This window comes from Ostrinia nubilalis, chromosome 9, assembly GCF_963855985.1.
Source record: "Ostrinia nubilalis chromosome 9, ilOstNubi1.1, whole genome shotgun sequence".
Taxonomy (NCBI): domain Eukaryota; kingdom Metazoa; phylum Arthropoda; class Insecta; order Lepidoptera; family Crambidae; genus Ostrinia; species Ostrinia nubilalis.
This window is the reverse complement of record NC_087096.1, coordinates 2,992,976-3,009,353: the sequence shown is the minus strand read 5'-3', so window position 1 is coordinate 3,009,353 and position 16,378 is coordinate 2,992,976. Positions and strand designations below refer to the sequence as shown.

General features: G+C 33.0%; 1 non-coding gene across 1 annotated transcript; it reads left to right on the top strand.

Annotated features, from left to right (window-relative positions):
- The first annotated feature begins 1,964 nt into the window (after window positions 1-1,964).
- On the top strand, window positions 1,965-2,036 carry Trnae-cuc (transfer RNA glutamic acid (anticodon CUC)). The gene has a single exon. It is a non-coding gene; the product is annotated as a tRNA-Glu (tRNA).
- Window positions 2,037-16,378: the final 14,342 nt, after the last annotated feature.

The window sequence follows — 16,378 nt, the reverse complement described above, 5'->3', positions numbered from 1 at the left end:
ATCAGACCGCGAGCTAAAAGCTCAGAGCTTTGGATCACAGGACCAAGCATCATCCGTGAGTGTTTCATTAATGAATGACGAGAAACCACAAGATTCACTCGAGTTTCTAGCTATGCTAGTAAGCTTAGTTAGCCCAGCCAGTGTCAATGTGGATTAGAGGACGGATTTGTTTAATCCTCTGATAAATTTATATAATCCCTATAAAGCCATTAGCCTATCCTGCCAGACTGCCAGCTCTGATTAGGGCTTAATATCGTAGCAGGAACATGTTTGTAAACAAATCCATATGTAGAACGTGCTCCTTTTGTTTTCCGGAAATTTTAGGGGTAGGTATATTCTATAAATAAAAACTAGTTAAAGAGTCTTAAGAATATGTGTTTCTAAAAGCATATTTTTGAAGATATTGTGGATTCTATGTAGATTTAGTTTTTTTTTTTTTCAAAATTGTCACTTAGTCTTTTTATGCAGACTTTTTATTGATAAGTGTATGTAAATTATGAATTATTTCAGTGAAAAATTAAGTTTTTAAATAATTTCTAATGAAAAAATAAGTCGAAAAAAATTGTTGAATTTAACAAAACATGTAATGCCATTCCATTCTTTGAAGTGGTCTTATAATACCCTAGAGTTCCAGGAAATCAAAAAGAGCACGTTGTAGAATTTTGGAAAGGGTTAAGCTACAACTTCTTCCTGGGCGTTTTTAACTTCAATAAATTAGCTTTATTTCCTTAGAAACATTACTGCTTTCAATACTGAGCTATATTTTCCCCTTAACCAAACCATTAACCGTCCAGCTTTCCCGTTAAACGTACGACCATCCAACTCTCAAATTGCTACACGATTGATTACATACAAAAAACTGGAGATCAAGGCACCTGTACCCACAATGGTGTCTTTAGCAATTGAAATACACTCGCAGCTGTTGGAACCGTATAAAATTCACATTACACTTTGAAATTCAAATACTTGAGACTTGAGTACATAAATTACTCAATGTCTCTCATGCGTTATTGTAATGAACAACATAATTATACGATGTAAACATTTTTGTACATCAATGCCAATGGGAAAAAACAATGATCGTTTGATATTTACACTACATACGACAAACAATGATGCTATGTAGAGCAGTGGTTCTCAAACTATTTGGATTTGCTAAAATGGGTAAAGTAAATGCTATACAGGGTGACTGGTAATTAGTGGTGGAGCCGTTTTAAGGGGGGGTAGTCTAGGTTATTCTGATAGATATCACTATGAGACATACCGTCATTATTTATTTCCTTATTTATGTTTTTGTTTAGCAGTTTTTGCATAAAACAATGACAGTTACGAAAATTAATTAACAATTAATATTACTTATTTAGAATTACCTTTATTGCAAAACAAAACTAAGTAAGTAATCTTTTTTTAGGACTTATTACTATTAGAAAAAAATTCTTACACTCTTTAAGTAGGAATTATCTTGGAAAGGGTTAAACAAGGACGGTAGGTGTCATAGTGATATCTATCAGAATAACCCAAGACTACCTCCCCTTAACGGCTCCGCCACTAATTACCAGTCACCCTGTATACAAAAAAAAATACAAAATAAGAAAATGCATGTACCATCGACAACAGTGTTAACTATCCATTGCCTGTCATGTCGTCTCGTTCTATCGCAAAGAATCACCATTTGATGAGAGCGAGAGCAAAAACGGAAATGGATAGTTAACAGTGTGGCCGTGTGTACGTAGGTTGTATTTATGTATGTTCCGTCGTAGCGACTAAACATACATCCGATTTTATGAATGAATATTATGGCCCGGCTAATATTACCTAGGCTACATTTTAAACGGCCTCATAAATAAAATGTAGTCTCAACTCGTAGTAGTGTTACAGTTTTATAAACTTTTTTATTGGCACTATGGCAATGAACAAATGATATTGTTTAGAATAGCATACAAAATTTCACCAGTTTCCCCAACTCCGGTATGGTCTAGTGGCTAGGATACCTGGCTCTCACCCAGGAGGCTCGGGTTCGATTCCCGGTACCGGAATTAGTTTATATTCTTCATGGTTGCAAAACTTTATAAAGAATAATATAAACTGTTTCACATTTTATTTTGTATAGATTGTAATTGAGCTAACTACCATAGTAACTACCTACTAAACTTTGATTATCTTGCATTTTTTTTTTACCCTTTTTTTTACAACTTTATTAAACAATGACAAACTTTTGTACAGGTAATTTACAAACTTAAAAACTATACTATATAAAAAAAAAATACATTATTTACAAAAAAGGAAAATAAAAGTTAAATTAAAAAAGTATCCCTATCCCCAGATCTGTCGGAATTCATTTATGTATTCTTTAATGCCACACAATCCAAATTCATATTATAAATGCGAAAGTTTGGATGTCTGGATGTTTGTTAACTCTTTCACGCAAAAACGACTGAACGGATTTTGTTAAAACTTTAGAGTATTATTGTTTGACCCAGATTAACATATAGGCTATAATTTATGCCGATCAGTGACACTAAATTTCACGCGGGTGAAGCTGCGGGCAAAAGCTAGTAAAACAATAAATAAAATAATAATAATGACAAGTGGTTAAATAACATTAAAAATCGGACGATGGTTAGTACAATTTTAACTATAAGTTAAAATTCTTTGTTTGTTGTATGTAGGTACCTATATCATTTGGAAATAAAGTTTATCTTATCTTTAATTTTACCTACTCATTTAGCTAAAATTTTAAAGATATACAACGAGAGGTCTGGTCACTATAGAAAGGCTAAGGTGACATTTTTGTGAAACAATGGCTTAAGAAAAAGCTATCATACTAAGACGGCGGCACTTTTCAATGGAAAACGTAACATTTAATTAGTATAATTAGTCGTTAATTGCAAACATTATGCGACGCAAATGAATTGGACGATAATTAAAATATTAATTGCTTTTAGGTGCCGTATATAGTATTGTTTTTATCAGAAGTTTTGAAAATGCCTTATTCGTTTACTTTGTCGCCGATGTGAGAAAAAATGCATGAATTCTGTATACAATACTTGTACCTACATACACGTTAAGATGTTCATTATTTATAAGACGCCGCTAAAAACAAAATATTTTTTAACATTTACAAGACAACTTTGAAGTTTAAAATAATTTTAATTATTATTTGCTTTCTTTCAGGACTATCTGTCCCGATACACGAGTAGGAAGGATTAATAAAATAAAAAGTATGACTGAATTTCCTTTGTAACTCGTTTTAAAAGGTTCTAAAAGGCGTTAGGACACTTTCTAATATTCTTTTAGTACCTTTTAAAATGAGCCCTTCCACTGCCCTGTCCTGTCCCTGTCCACATAGAGCAAAGACCACTGTCTTGCTGGATTTTAACCATAGCAGTTATAACTATAGAATATAACTAGCTTTCCGCCCGCGGCTTCGCGCGCGTAGACAACTGAACCCTATTTTTTTCCAAAATAAAATTTAGCCTATGTTATGTACTTATGGATAACGTAGCTTTCGAATAGTGAAAGAATTTTTAAAAACGGTCCAGTGGTTTTTGAGCCTATTCATTACAACCAAACAAACAAACAAAGTTTTCCTCTTTATAATATTATTATTAGTGTAGATAAAGTTAGGACTCTATTTCAGGGGACTTTTAAGCTATTGACCAGTAGGGTGATGTCTTGTTGCAGGACTTAATCCGTGAACACGGGTACAAACAATTAAGTTAATTAACCGCCTCTGTGGTCTAGTGGTAAGACCACCGGCTTCTTCTGGCTTCTGCTTCAGACGCAGAGGTCCCGGGTTCGATTCCCAGTGGGGGCAGATTTTTCTGTTCGGTTTGGTTGATGGTAGGGCTTGTGCTAAGTCCGCCTGGCTAGCTACCACCATCTTACCTAAGTCTGTCGCCATAACAACAATGTTAACAGCATTATTGAGTTCCGGCAGTTAGAGGTAAGATAGCCAGTTCCTCTGTGGTTGAGGATTCCGGGTGAAGCTCGCTTCCACCTTCGGCCTGATCGTCACTTACGTTAACAAACTAAAAAGTTAAGTACTTAGTAACCCTTCCACGTAACGTTCACCAGCCAACCAAATTTCGATTGCTGTCACGAACAACCAATCACCAGGGCCTCAATTTACTAATTAACACTACGCGATTTGTAGCCACACGATTACAGTCAGAGCTAATGGTATAATGGCTTTAAATTATAACTCTACATTATTACTTATCAGGTGATGACCTTTATGCTAAGTTAAGTACATCCCAGGGATGTATGGATATGAAGTTTCGGTTATGGATACGGTTACGGATATAAGAAAAATATTATACCGGTTACGGTTACGGATATGAAATCATTTCGGAATATCCGAAAGTTTCGGATAATTTTGGTTACGGATATTAGAATTTTAAAAATGTAAAACTCACATATCAAGTCGCTGCGCGACCCATATAGCCACTTTTAGTATGTACTATGACGGCATCTATGATAATGGTAAAAGAGGCAGGGATATCAGATTGTATCCTCCGCCTTTATTCGAAACTATCCGAAACTTTTGAATCGGTTTCGGTTACGGTTACGGATTTTTTTATTTCGGATATCCGATAGTATCGGTTACGGTTACTGATATCCATAACATCCCTAGTACATCCTAAGACTCATAATGCGTTCTCCGCAAGCAAATTAAAGCTTACCACCTATTAATCGATGGAGTTGTCATAAAACTACACAATTAATTACAGAAGCATGTCATTATGGGACATAAAATATCAACTATTGACATTAATACTGAGTAGGCAGACTGAACGTTACTAAATGCGTTATAATGCGAAAATAATCGTCTAAATGTAAACTAATAATGGCTACAATGTAAGTTTTAATTCTTTAAAATGACAGTATTGGCTGTTTAATTAAATTTTTAATTTTGCTTCGAAAGAAAAACAGTAGTTATTTGTAATTGAAAAAAAATCGCAACAAATTCTTATTTAACATTGAGGTAATTACATTTTTATTAATTGGCGACTAATTTCATAATGATTTGACATACTTATTAAATATCAAAACAAATCAATCTAATATTTATTGAATACTTTTGAATTTAAGCTTGAATTTAAACGCAGTATTAAGCATCGAATAATTAAGAATTACAAACGGACACAAAAAATATTTTAATTTATATATCTCATGTTACAAAACATGTCAGCGAAACATACTTCACGTATCATTACTTTCTGTATATGGTTTCCAAGATATTTAGTAAACAAAAGCGTTAAATTACTTAACAAAATATTTGCACGACAATCGATTAAATTAAAAAGGTTTCATGTTACTCTGTCATCAGTCCATAATTCAGTAATCCCATACCTTTTTAAAACAATACAGGGTAGCATTTTATTATTACGAGCTTTTGCCCTGTTAAACTTTGATGTAATAAACACAATATTAAAGCAAAATATTATTTTTCTTAATTCTGAATAATGACCGATCTTAGCAAAATTAACACATCTAAATTATTATAAATTCATGAAAATTTTCACAATGTGAAAGGTCAGTTTGCCCTGAATTAAATTAGTAAGTAGGTATCAATGCTGCATAGTTTTGGGTTTTAAGTGTATTTTTTTATGAAATCATTGATTTGTACATTAATTATAACATGTTATCACATAGCATGTGCGGTCGTGTCTATACGTTATTTGTAAAAGTCACAGGCCACAGTATGAGCGAACATCTTGATTACAAAGACAGCCTGTATAAGTAAATACCGTGTACAGCTAATAAAATTTTATTGCAATTTAATGTGTTAAATATAAAAGGACCCAAACACACAGTCAATCATTATTACAGACAAAGGACTATCAACTTCATACATTTATGCCTTAAAATTCGTGGAATTCAGTTATAATTATTTTCTTTGAAATGCTTATACCGCATCTTACGAGTAAGTCGTTTTCTTTCAATTTTAATTTAATTAAGTATCTTTCCTTTGCAGAAGTCAAATTCTATTATTAAATTATTCTTCTTGAAAGTCATTATTCTTACTAAGAATAGTCTTTATGTCTCAGAGCACTAGTAGTTTCATTATGAATGCGATAATAAATAATGCTTGTTTAGATATTAGATAGACTTCAACGAAACATTATCATAAAACACAGTAATATACAAAAAATATATTATTTTATTGAGTATCGTTACTATTAAACATCCGCTTGTTTCGGCACAGTTGTAAGAGCAAAAATCACAAATGGGTACAAATTGAAATATCAATTGTTGACCAAAATGACTTTAATCCCAAAAAGGGTTGACTTTAAGAAGATCGAGACATGTTATTAAAATGTCAATTTCACTTAAAAGAAATTATATCCCGTCTCTCTGTCACCTACGTTATACGCAAAAAAAAAATCAAAAACATTGTTTCTCGAAGTTACTACAACACCGGCACCATTTGCACTAAAATGTATTAATGTTTATAACAGCTTCTTCTTAATAGCTTCTACAGCGTATTAATAGCACTAGGGCGCTGTAATAAATTGACTAAATAAGTGAAGATCCCACTATCTTAGCTCATATCTAGGTGCCAATTACTACATCTTACTTAGCCGATATTTTTTCTATGATGGGTGGCTAGGGTGCTATCTCCTGACGTATCGGACCGTACAAATGCTAATTATTAATTAAAATGTATCAGAAAGTTAAGCTTCTAATTAAAACGTGTCGTGGGTTATCGGTAATTTTTTAATTGCACCGTTTATTTGTATTATTAGCTTGACTGAAGGTGTACGAATTAACCAAAAGTATCGCAATTCAACCAACAGTCTTGAATCAAAGCTTGAGTTCCAATCTAGTTTTGAGATTAGTTTGCATAATATGATTATTAAAAACCATACAATATTAAGAAAACCTGAACATGGAAAGCATTGGGGGAGGCCTATGTTCAGCAGTGGACGTCTGGACGTCCTATGGCTGAGATGATGATGATGATTAAGAAAACCTCTTTTCAGTGAATGATTATTATAATACGTACCTATTGTTAAATTACTACTAGGATGGACTATTATGAAATGAGGCCGTTTTTTGTTTATTGGGTAAATTATTTGCTTACAACTTTAAATTAAAATAAATAGACTGGTTAACTAATTAAGCAACTTGTCAAAATATGACGTATTTTTATCGGTCAACTGGATCTGAGAAACCCGTGTGACAGTGCGAGAAATCTCGCATTTCAAGTTTGTTACATTGTTGATAGTTGCGAACGTATTAAATGAATTATGATAGTTAACAATAAACTATAATGTTATTTAAAACGTGTCAAAATTTCATTATTTCAATTTATTCGTTTAATTTTTCATTAAAATAGGAAATTATTAAAATATCTTACGTTAAGGAAAGATTAAAGATTGTAATTACACCTAAAATTGAAATTTAAACTACGCGAATTTAATTGTTTTCTGAAATGATGCCCTTTTGATATATAAATTCATTAAACAAGTCAAAAGTCATCTTATAATTGAGGGGATTTAAGATAGCGCACTTTTTTTGCCACTGCTCATCATACTTGAGGTCGCGGGTTCGATTCCTGCTCAGATATAAAAATAATTATTTATCGATCGTCACAATTTAATGAAAAGTAGATGAAGAGGATAGCAGTTATTATGATGCACATTTTAGATACATTTGATGATTATAATGTAGTTGTAATTAAAAATAAGCCGCTTGATTAGTCCTTTTAACTTGTGACATTTATCTAGAAATTAATATTAGAGGTCCAGAAATATTGGTATCTCAAGATACCTTAACAATTATGAGAACGAATAGATACACTCACAAGGAATTAATAACATCAAGTTCTCGAAAAAATCTGCTTATTCTAGATATATTTTTCCTAAAAGGTTTTATGCCATTGTTTTTTGCAAACTTTCCCCAAAGAATTAATAGAGTTGTGCCAAAGCTATTAGTTAGTCGACTGTAAAGTAACAGTAAGTATCAAATTTCTTTCAACGGTTTTAAAGGAACGAGGTGTTAATTCGCCAATTCAATTACAACAATATGTCATACATACTTAAAAAAGAAAGTAGATATACCTACACGCAATAATGAAAACCCACACACAGTAAGTATGATATATTTCGAACCTGAGCATGCAATTTTGTAACTGGCTAAGATGGTGTAAGTTTATGGTAAATTGAAAATAACCCCTATGTTTTTCTATCTTCAAAGCTTGTTTAATTTCCATATAATGTGATTCCATGTTTTCCATTCCATGTGAAAAATAAGACGAAAAATATTTATTTACTCTCATGAACATCAAACTTAGCTCTATATTTTTTCATCAGCCAACGTTCCTATATGATAACTAGCATTGCAGTCGAACCACCAATCTGATTATCATGTCAGTTAATAAAACGCAAGCTCTACATAGTGCCATTTGTTGTACATTATCAAACTACCTATCTATTTTGATAGACTTTAAAATCTACCAAACCCAATGTAAGCAGTTCAGGCATTTACACTTTGTATTATCACTATATATCACTCACAATCGATTATAAACTTAATTACTCTCTTCACATTTTAAAATTAATAACTGCCTCAGTGTACGGACAGCATATCAACTTAAACACTGTGGCATCTTATGTAGTTGTCAGAGGGGTTATTTTGCAACAAAATTGTATGATGTGTCGTCTATGCTATCATAATTGATGATTAAGACTAACCAATTACTTCACACCTCACCAATTGTCGTGACAACATCAGTCCGACATATGCTATGACGGTAAGTAAATAAATGGTTAAACAAATAAAAGTACTTAGCTTTGGAATAGGTTAATGCGTCAACGTCAGTTCTGATACACCTAGTTATTAAAGTCTTAATTACGTTTTGCGCAGTCATTTGTTAATAGGTCTACAACTCAATTTCACCCGGTATAAGGAGTCTACACACCAAGCCCACTGACTAGCCCGGCGGCTTAACGTGAAAAAAATAATAAAAAGTTCCATTTTCAAAAAATTTCATATACCTAATATCTTGCAAATACAGCTCTTTGCGGACCCGGCACATGACGATGCGTGCCCGCCGGCTGTGTGTTGACACCCATATAAACATTATATGGTAATCGACTCGTGGTACATCCATCCCGAACGTGTCACCCAATGACTTCTTAACACCTTTGCTGCGGCAGTAACTTTCTAATACTTTCCATTCCTTCGGTACAAGGTCAGTAAACCTGGTATTAAAACTTACATTGTGGCGGCACAAGGCTTAAAGACCTTGTAATATTTAAGATATAATAATTTTATTTTTGACTTCATGTTAATAGATATTGTGTTTTTTTTCTTTGAATATTAATAATAATGCATTTATTGACATACACCTGAAGGCGTTCGTGAATAACTTGTTTAGTATAAAAATTATAGCTATATTCAAAATACAAGGCTTATGCACCCTGTGCCGCACTGAAGTAGGGAAGTCTGGTGAGTATTCTAGGGATGTGAAATACAAATATCGATAGTTTAAATTAAGTTTTAATAAAAATTTAAAAAAGTAACAAACAAAGATGTTTTAATAATTTAGTCTAAATATTTTACAAATAAGACATACGTGCATAAATAGTTAAATAAGCTATATTTAAAGAAAACATATTATTTAATAACATTTAGTTACAACTTCAAATGTTTGTCACGAAAAACATTATTTAAATTAGCAATAAATCGTGTAGCAAATTAAATTACAATCAATTTGCAGTTTTGATTTTGTTTGTTTCTCTTGACGCCATGTCGACATGTGCGTTTCTTACGAATGCGAGGCAACACTGGTTGCACGAAGCTAGCGTGGGGTGCGGTACCAGGTGCGCAGGGTACAAGGTGCTTCGACCTGGTTTCGCATTGTGAAGACATTTTATTACTTCCGTGCGGTACCAGGTCTAAAAACCTGGTATTAAGGTAGGTACATCATTGGATTCTATTTTAAGAATACATCATAGATATACAGTGTGAGTCACGTTAAAGTGTACATATGAAAATAGATGAAACTAGACCTATTTTTATCGACAAAAAAGAGGTCAAATTTTTTTTGAGATTTTTTTTTAATTTTTTATAGATTTTTTTTTCTTCCAATTACCTATTGTAAAGAAAACGTAATAACTTTTAAAATAAGCGGTATATCCTGATAAAATAAAAACAGTAATAATACTAAATAACAGGCGATACTAAAAAAATACATAAAATACACAAAAAAGGCCAACAAATAATAAAAAATTATACTTTTTGAAAAAAATATGCTTAAAAATTCGTGTTTTTTTTGGTTATTTGATAAATTTCTCCAAAAAATGCCCCTATAACAGGTGGTTTTTATTACTTTGTATTATTCTCTATCGTATTACCTTCGTAAAACCAAAAATTGCATGTCTCTATCCCTATCACAACGTTTGCAATGATCGTTTGAACTAAGCCTCTCCGGGCGCGCCATTCAACGCTTCGTTAACAACGAAACTGAAAATGGCTCTAGATTTGTAATTTTGATAAAGACAAGTTAGATTTCAAATAAAAACAAAAGATTTCGAAGTAAAATAAGCATTTTAGTTAAAATTAAAATTATCTCTACCTGTAGCGGAAAATAATGTTGTGGCAGGCCTTTGTTCAAACGATCATAGCAAATGTTGTGATAGGGATAGAGACATGCGATTTTTGGTTTTACAAAGATAATACGATAGAAAATAATACAAAGTAATAAAAACCACCTGTTATAGGGGCATTTTTTTGAGAAATTTATCAAATAACCAAAAAATACGAATTTTTAAGCAGATTTTTTTCAAAAAGTATCATTTTTTATTATTTGTTGGCATTTTCTGGGTATTTTATGTATTTTTTCAGTATCGTCTGTTATTTAGCATTATTACTGTTTTTATTTTATCAGGATATACCGCTTAGTTTAAAAGTTATTACGTTTTTTTTACAATAAGTAATTGGAAGAAAAAAAAATCTATAAAAAATAAAAAAGTCACAAAAAATTTTTGACCTCTTTTTTGTCGATAAAAATAGGTCTATTTTAATCTATTTTCATATGTACACTTTAACGTGACTCACACTGTATATTCATCACTTTCCTACAACGGACCCAATTGAAGTTATGCCTTTCGCACGACAAGGAAGACTATAATTTTCTTAGCCGCACGGTAAGCCAGACGTACACAAGGTCTATAGACCTGGTTTCGCACTCAACGTGTTAAGCTGGGTTGCACCATCTTATTGTAACTGTGACAAACTTCAAAAATCTGTCAAATTCCATACAAAAAACACCGGTTATCGCAAAAGTTACCGTTAAAGTTAGGTGGTGCAACTCAGCCTTAGTATACCTACTACTAGACAAGAAACTTTTGGGGTCAGTTAAGATTAAGGGCAATGGAAAACTGTAAGTTTATCCAGGGATATACATACATAGTTCATCTCTAAGGAGAACCAGTAAGGAAAGAGGAAGAAACGTAAAATAATGACAAATCACGTAAATAAAGCAAACGTAGGTACGTAAATTGCTACATAACATCCAAGTCATAAACGAAAAACGAGAGGTCATCCTCAATCGACTAAATGAGTTGTTGATCATTTCAATTCAAAATAGCCTATGTAAATAGTCTATGTAAAGTAACATCTAGAATTCTATGGTGTCACTTTTCAATGATAATTCTTATTTTACGAGTACGTACAGACATCAACTGCCCATTTCAATGCCAGCTCTCCAAAAACTAACAAAAGAGCATATACTTTAGCCTTATAATTAAAAGTTAAGTGCACGCGTATTTGCAAATAGCCACCTGTCACATGACACCTGTACTTCAAACCATTGCCGTCCGAAAACCAGTCTAATTTGTATTGTGATAAGACGCATAAATTGTGGACAACTTAACCTTTTGAGTGTGAAGAATATTTATCTGCTCTTCGAGAATGCAATGTGCGTATTTAATGTGTCCAGTTTCTGAAGTTTGCTGCTTAATTTGATCACTTTGACCGCTCATTTCCTTGGCGTTGAGAGGGTTAAAAAATAACACTAGATGGCCATTCCATTCGTCATGGTTACGCTTTAACCGGTGATGGTGTTTTGAAATACTGCCTTTCAATTGTGATGGATACTTGCAAGAAACACTTAAGTAGTAAATTAATTTATTTGGCTGCATATTATGAATATCTTGACTTAGTTAAAAACGTGGTAGGTTAATGCGTTCTTGCTGCAACTGGCGAAAAGTATGGAATACTCCTACAAGAAAAGATGCAAGTTGGTATAAGTCGGAATTTAATATTTATGTTACGGTTAATGGTTTTATGGTTTTAGATATTTATTTTTCTAAAAGAATACAATTATATTCACTTATAAGAAAAATACAGAATACACTTTATAATAAATAAGCAGCAAGTGCACGCAACAGACAAGCTCGTTTCATTTATGTATTAAATGAAACTAGGTACAGAAAATAATGAAGTTAAAATAAAATAAAATAATAACAAACCGCTCAAATGCTATATTTTTTCAAATTCAAGTGTAGTTTTATTCTTAACCTACCCACACTGCAACTACAAAACCAGCAACCTGCTTGGCTTCCATTACGTAACGCTCAACAGTTGCTATCACAGTTGCTATGTGACCGGTTTTTTTTTTTCTTACATTACGAGTAGTAGAATCTATATATATATAAAAATGAAACCCGTTTTCCGTTGTCACGACATAACATGAAAACGGCCTGACCGATTTGGCTGATTTTTTTTTGTAGTTTTCTAATACTCTGTACAAGGTTTTTACGGAAAAAAATATAAAGAAAATCTCTACGCTAAGGCGGTACGAAGTTCGCTGGGTCAGCTAGTTTTTAATAAAAACGCGAGAATGTGAATGAATGAATGTGCTCGTACAATGAACCAGATTGATTTTTTTTTTTTTTTTCACGAGAATTCTAAAAAGTGTTTTGTAATGTAGTGCTTTAATTTCTTTTTAAACGAGAAAAAAGATTGCGTATTTTTTATATCATTTGGCAGCCCGTTAAATAGTTGTGCCCCCTCGTACATTATATTTTTCTTGCCATAATTGGTTCTAGGTGACGGTAATTGAATATCGTAAGGTCTTCTTAAGGAACGCTTTTGTGATTGTGATTTTGTTATAAATGATAGTTGTGTGTGAATAGTTTTTCTTAATATTTTATGTACAAGTAAACATGTATTAAATTTATACATTTGAGCTATTGACATTAAGCCGGTTTTCCTATAGACTTCTGTTGTTGGTGTTAAGTAGGGAAATTGGAACAGTAGTTTTATAATTTTGTTTTGCGATGTTTGTAGTTTTTTCAAGTTCGTTTTGGGAGCGCTACCGTAAACTTCGATCAAATAATCCAGGTGGGGTTTCACTAAGGAGTTGTATATAGTGTACCGAACAGACATGGGGAAGCAGCGAACGTTGCCACGGAGAATAGACATAAGGGATGTTAATTTAGAACGAGTCTTTTCGATGTGAGGTTTCCAGGTGAGGCGGTTGTCAAGCGTAAGACCCAGATATTTCTCAGATTTTACTTGGTTTAATGGTTCGTTATTGATGGTTAACGGATCAAAATGGGAGATTTGCTTATTTTTGGCGCTAAATATTATGTAATTGGTCTTGGCTATATTTAGAGTTAATAAGTTACACTGAAACCAACCAAACAAAGCGTCTAAGTCTTTTTGTGCTACTTGCGCCGTAGAAACAATATCATCTCCAAAGTAAAACAAACAAGTGTCATCGGCATACAGAGAAACATCACCGCATAGACCCAGATCGCCAATACCGTTTACATAAATAAGGAACAATAGTGGCCCCAGAATAGATCCCTGCGGAACACCATATATGATTGATTCTGCTGAACTCTGCATATTATCGATCCTAACAATCTGGTATCTATTTGTGAGATAGGACTGGAGCATTTTATGTACCATTCCCTTAACGCCGATCGATTCCAATTTTTGTAATAGTAATTTGTGACTTATCGTATCGAACGCCTTCTTAAGATCGATGAATATACCAAGGGCAATCTTTTTGTGGTCGATTTCCGTTTTAATTCTAGTTGTAAGATCTATACATGCGGACAGGGTATTGGATTTTGGACGAAAACCGTATTGCTTACTAAAGAGAAAATTAATGGAATTTAGGTATCGTTCCAGTTGTGTATAAATAACCTTCTCAAACACTTTAGATATAACAGGCAATACAGATATGGGCCTGTAGTTGCCTGCATCAGTTCTATTACCCGACTTAAAAATTGGACTAACCTTGGCTATTTTCAGTGAATCAGGGAAACAACCTCTCACTAGGCACTGGTTAATACATTTAGTTAATTCAACCAAGATACATGGCTTAATACTCTTAACAACTTTACATGTTATGCCGTCTAAACCGCTGCTGGTATTTGGATTTAAATTATCAATTATTTTTCCGATTTCGTCAGATGCAACGGGGTCAAAAATGGAAAACTCACATTGGGAATTCTGCCTATGATACACTGGTATATTATTTAAAGTAGGTATCTGATTAGCCAATGTAGAACCTATGCTAGCAAAAAACGAATTAAAATGGTTACATATATCTGCAACTTCGGTAATCTCACCTGAACAGGTTACAAGTTTAGCAGGGGCAGCGTGGGTTTTAACTTTCCTATTGTTTAGGTTGTTAATAAGTTGCCACATTTTAAGCGGTTTGTTTACACAGTGTTCAAATAGTTTCAGGTAATAGTTAGATTTTGTCTTCTGTATGTATCTTCGCACTCTTCTCTTCTCTGCAAAGTATTCTTCTTTAGCTATTTCATCATTCGGTCTTCTAATGTGATTGTATCCTAGTTTGTCTCTTGTGATTATTGCTTTTATGACATCTTTATTTATCCAGTCTTTATTAAGAGGGTTGAGTACCTTAGTTTTTGTTATCTTGCATTTGGTAATGGCTTCAAGTAGCATTTTTTCCAGCTTATCATAATCACCATTGCAGTCACCGAGCTTCATCGTGTTCAGTTCTCCGGGTAGTTTATTAATGTGATAAATTGATCAATCATAGACTTCATATCCTTGAGTAGGCATATAGAGATTTAATTTTATAGTAGATGTAGGTACTTGGGTGTCGTTTTATGATAAGGGCATCAAGAAAAACGAAAGAAATATTTCAAATTTCACATCTTGACAGGCACCGGCAATTCAACTGATGCGTTTTAAATGTAAAAAACATAAATATTTGTTCTGATGAAACACATTATTCAACCAGCTTTTAGGTAAGAACTTTAAGCGAAAGAATTGCCTTATCCATACGTTTAATCGATTTTCTTGTTGTTCTTACGGCATTGCATTCATCGCTGGTTTCTTTATTTTGCAAGTAATGGCTACCACGTATTAATTTACCTTTTAGAGTAGAACAATACATTAAATTTTATTCGTGAATTACTTAGTCATTACAAAAACGTTTAATTATATGTCGCATCTGACAGTTTAATACAAGGAGCATGTGTTAACAAATCTAAAACCGGCTTGAATATGCAAAAACTTCTTGTCTGGTGCTTAAGGAATTTGGTGTTGGGGCTCTATCGAGAATGATTGTCACAAAAAGGGTTACACCTTTTCTTGGCATGCATGTAAATTGCAACAATTATAAAGAACATTTAGTATTACAGACGACGACACAAGTTAAATACTGTGACATTTTATATAGTTGTTCTGGATGCACTTTTCTCGCTCAATTAACTCAATTTAGTCATAATTTAACTTAATATAATGCATCTATTTGCGTAAGTATTAGGAATTAGAATATTTATTTGTCTTTAGTTCGAATATTAAATATCAAACTTCAGTCTTGTTGACCCAGACAGGTGAGCGCCAGGGCACAAAAAGCTCGCCTGTCTAGCGAGTAGTGATGCTCGATTACATGTATCGATACTAGTAGGTAAATTGAAGAAAATAGAAAATGCTGCGTATTATTGTAGAGTCGACATTTACAAGATGTAAATCTTCTCATGTATTTTAATTCCACTACAACACAAAAACATTTAGATGGTTAATAAATGTTGCTACCAAAAAACAAATATACAAAAAACAACGCTGGTTTATTGCTACCTATTTCGCAGTCCAAATGGTCAACATATTCAAGAAATATTATGTTCCCATATAACACACTCGTTGCATCCCTACATAATTATCCTTCAAACATTCAATACAAAATACCGAGATATCGCAAAAACCCTTATCGACAACCTGCACATTGATACGTATCAGACATCACTAGCGCTGAGCTTTCGCACGCTACTTATAGTGTGCACCTTATGAGGCTCAAGCGCTTGATGTAACTATGCAGCCGATTTAGCGTTATGTCTTGTATGAGAAAAGTTATGTTTCCATGAGAAAAATG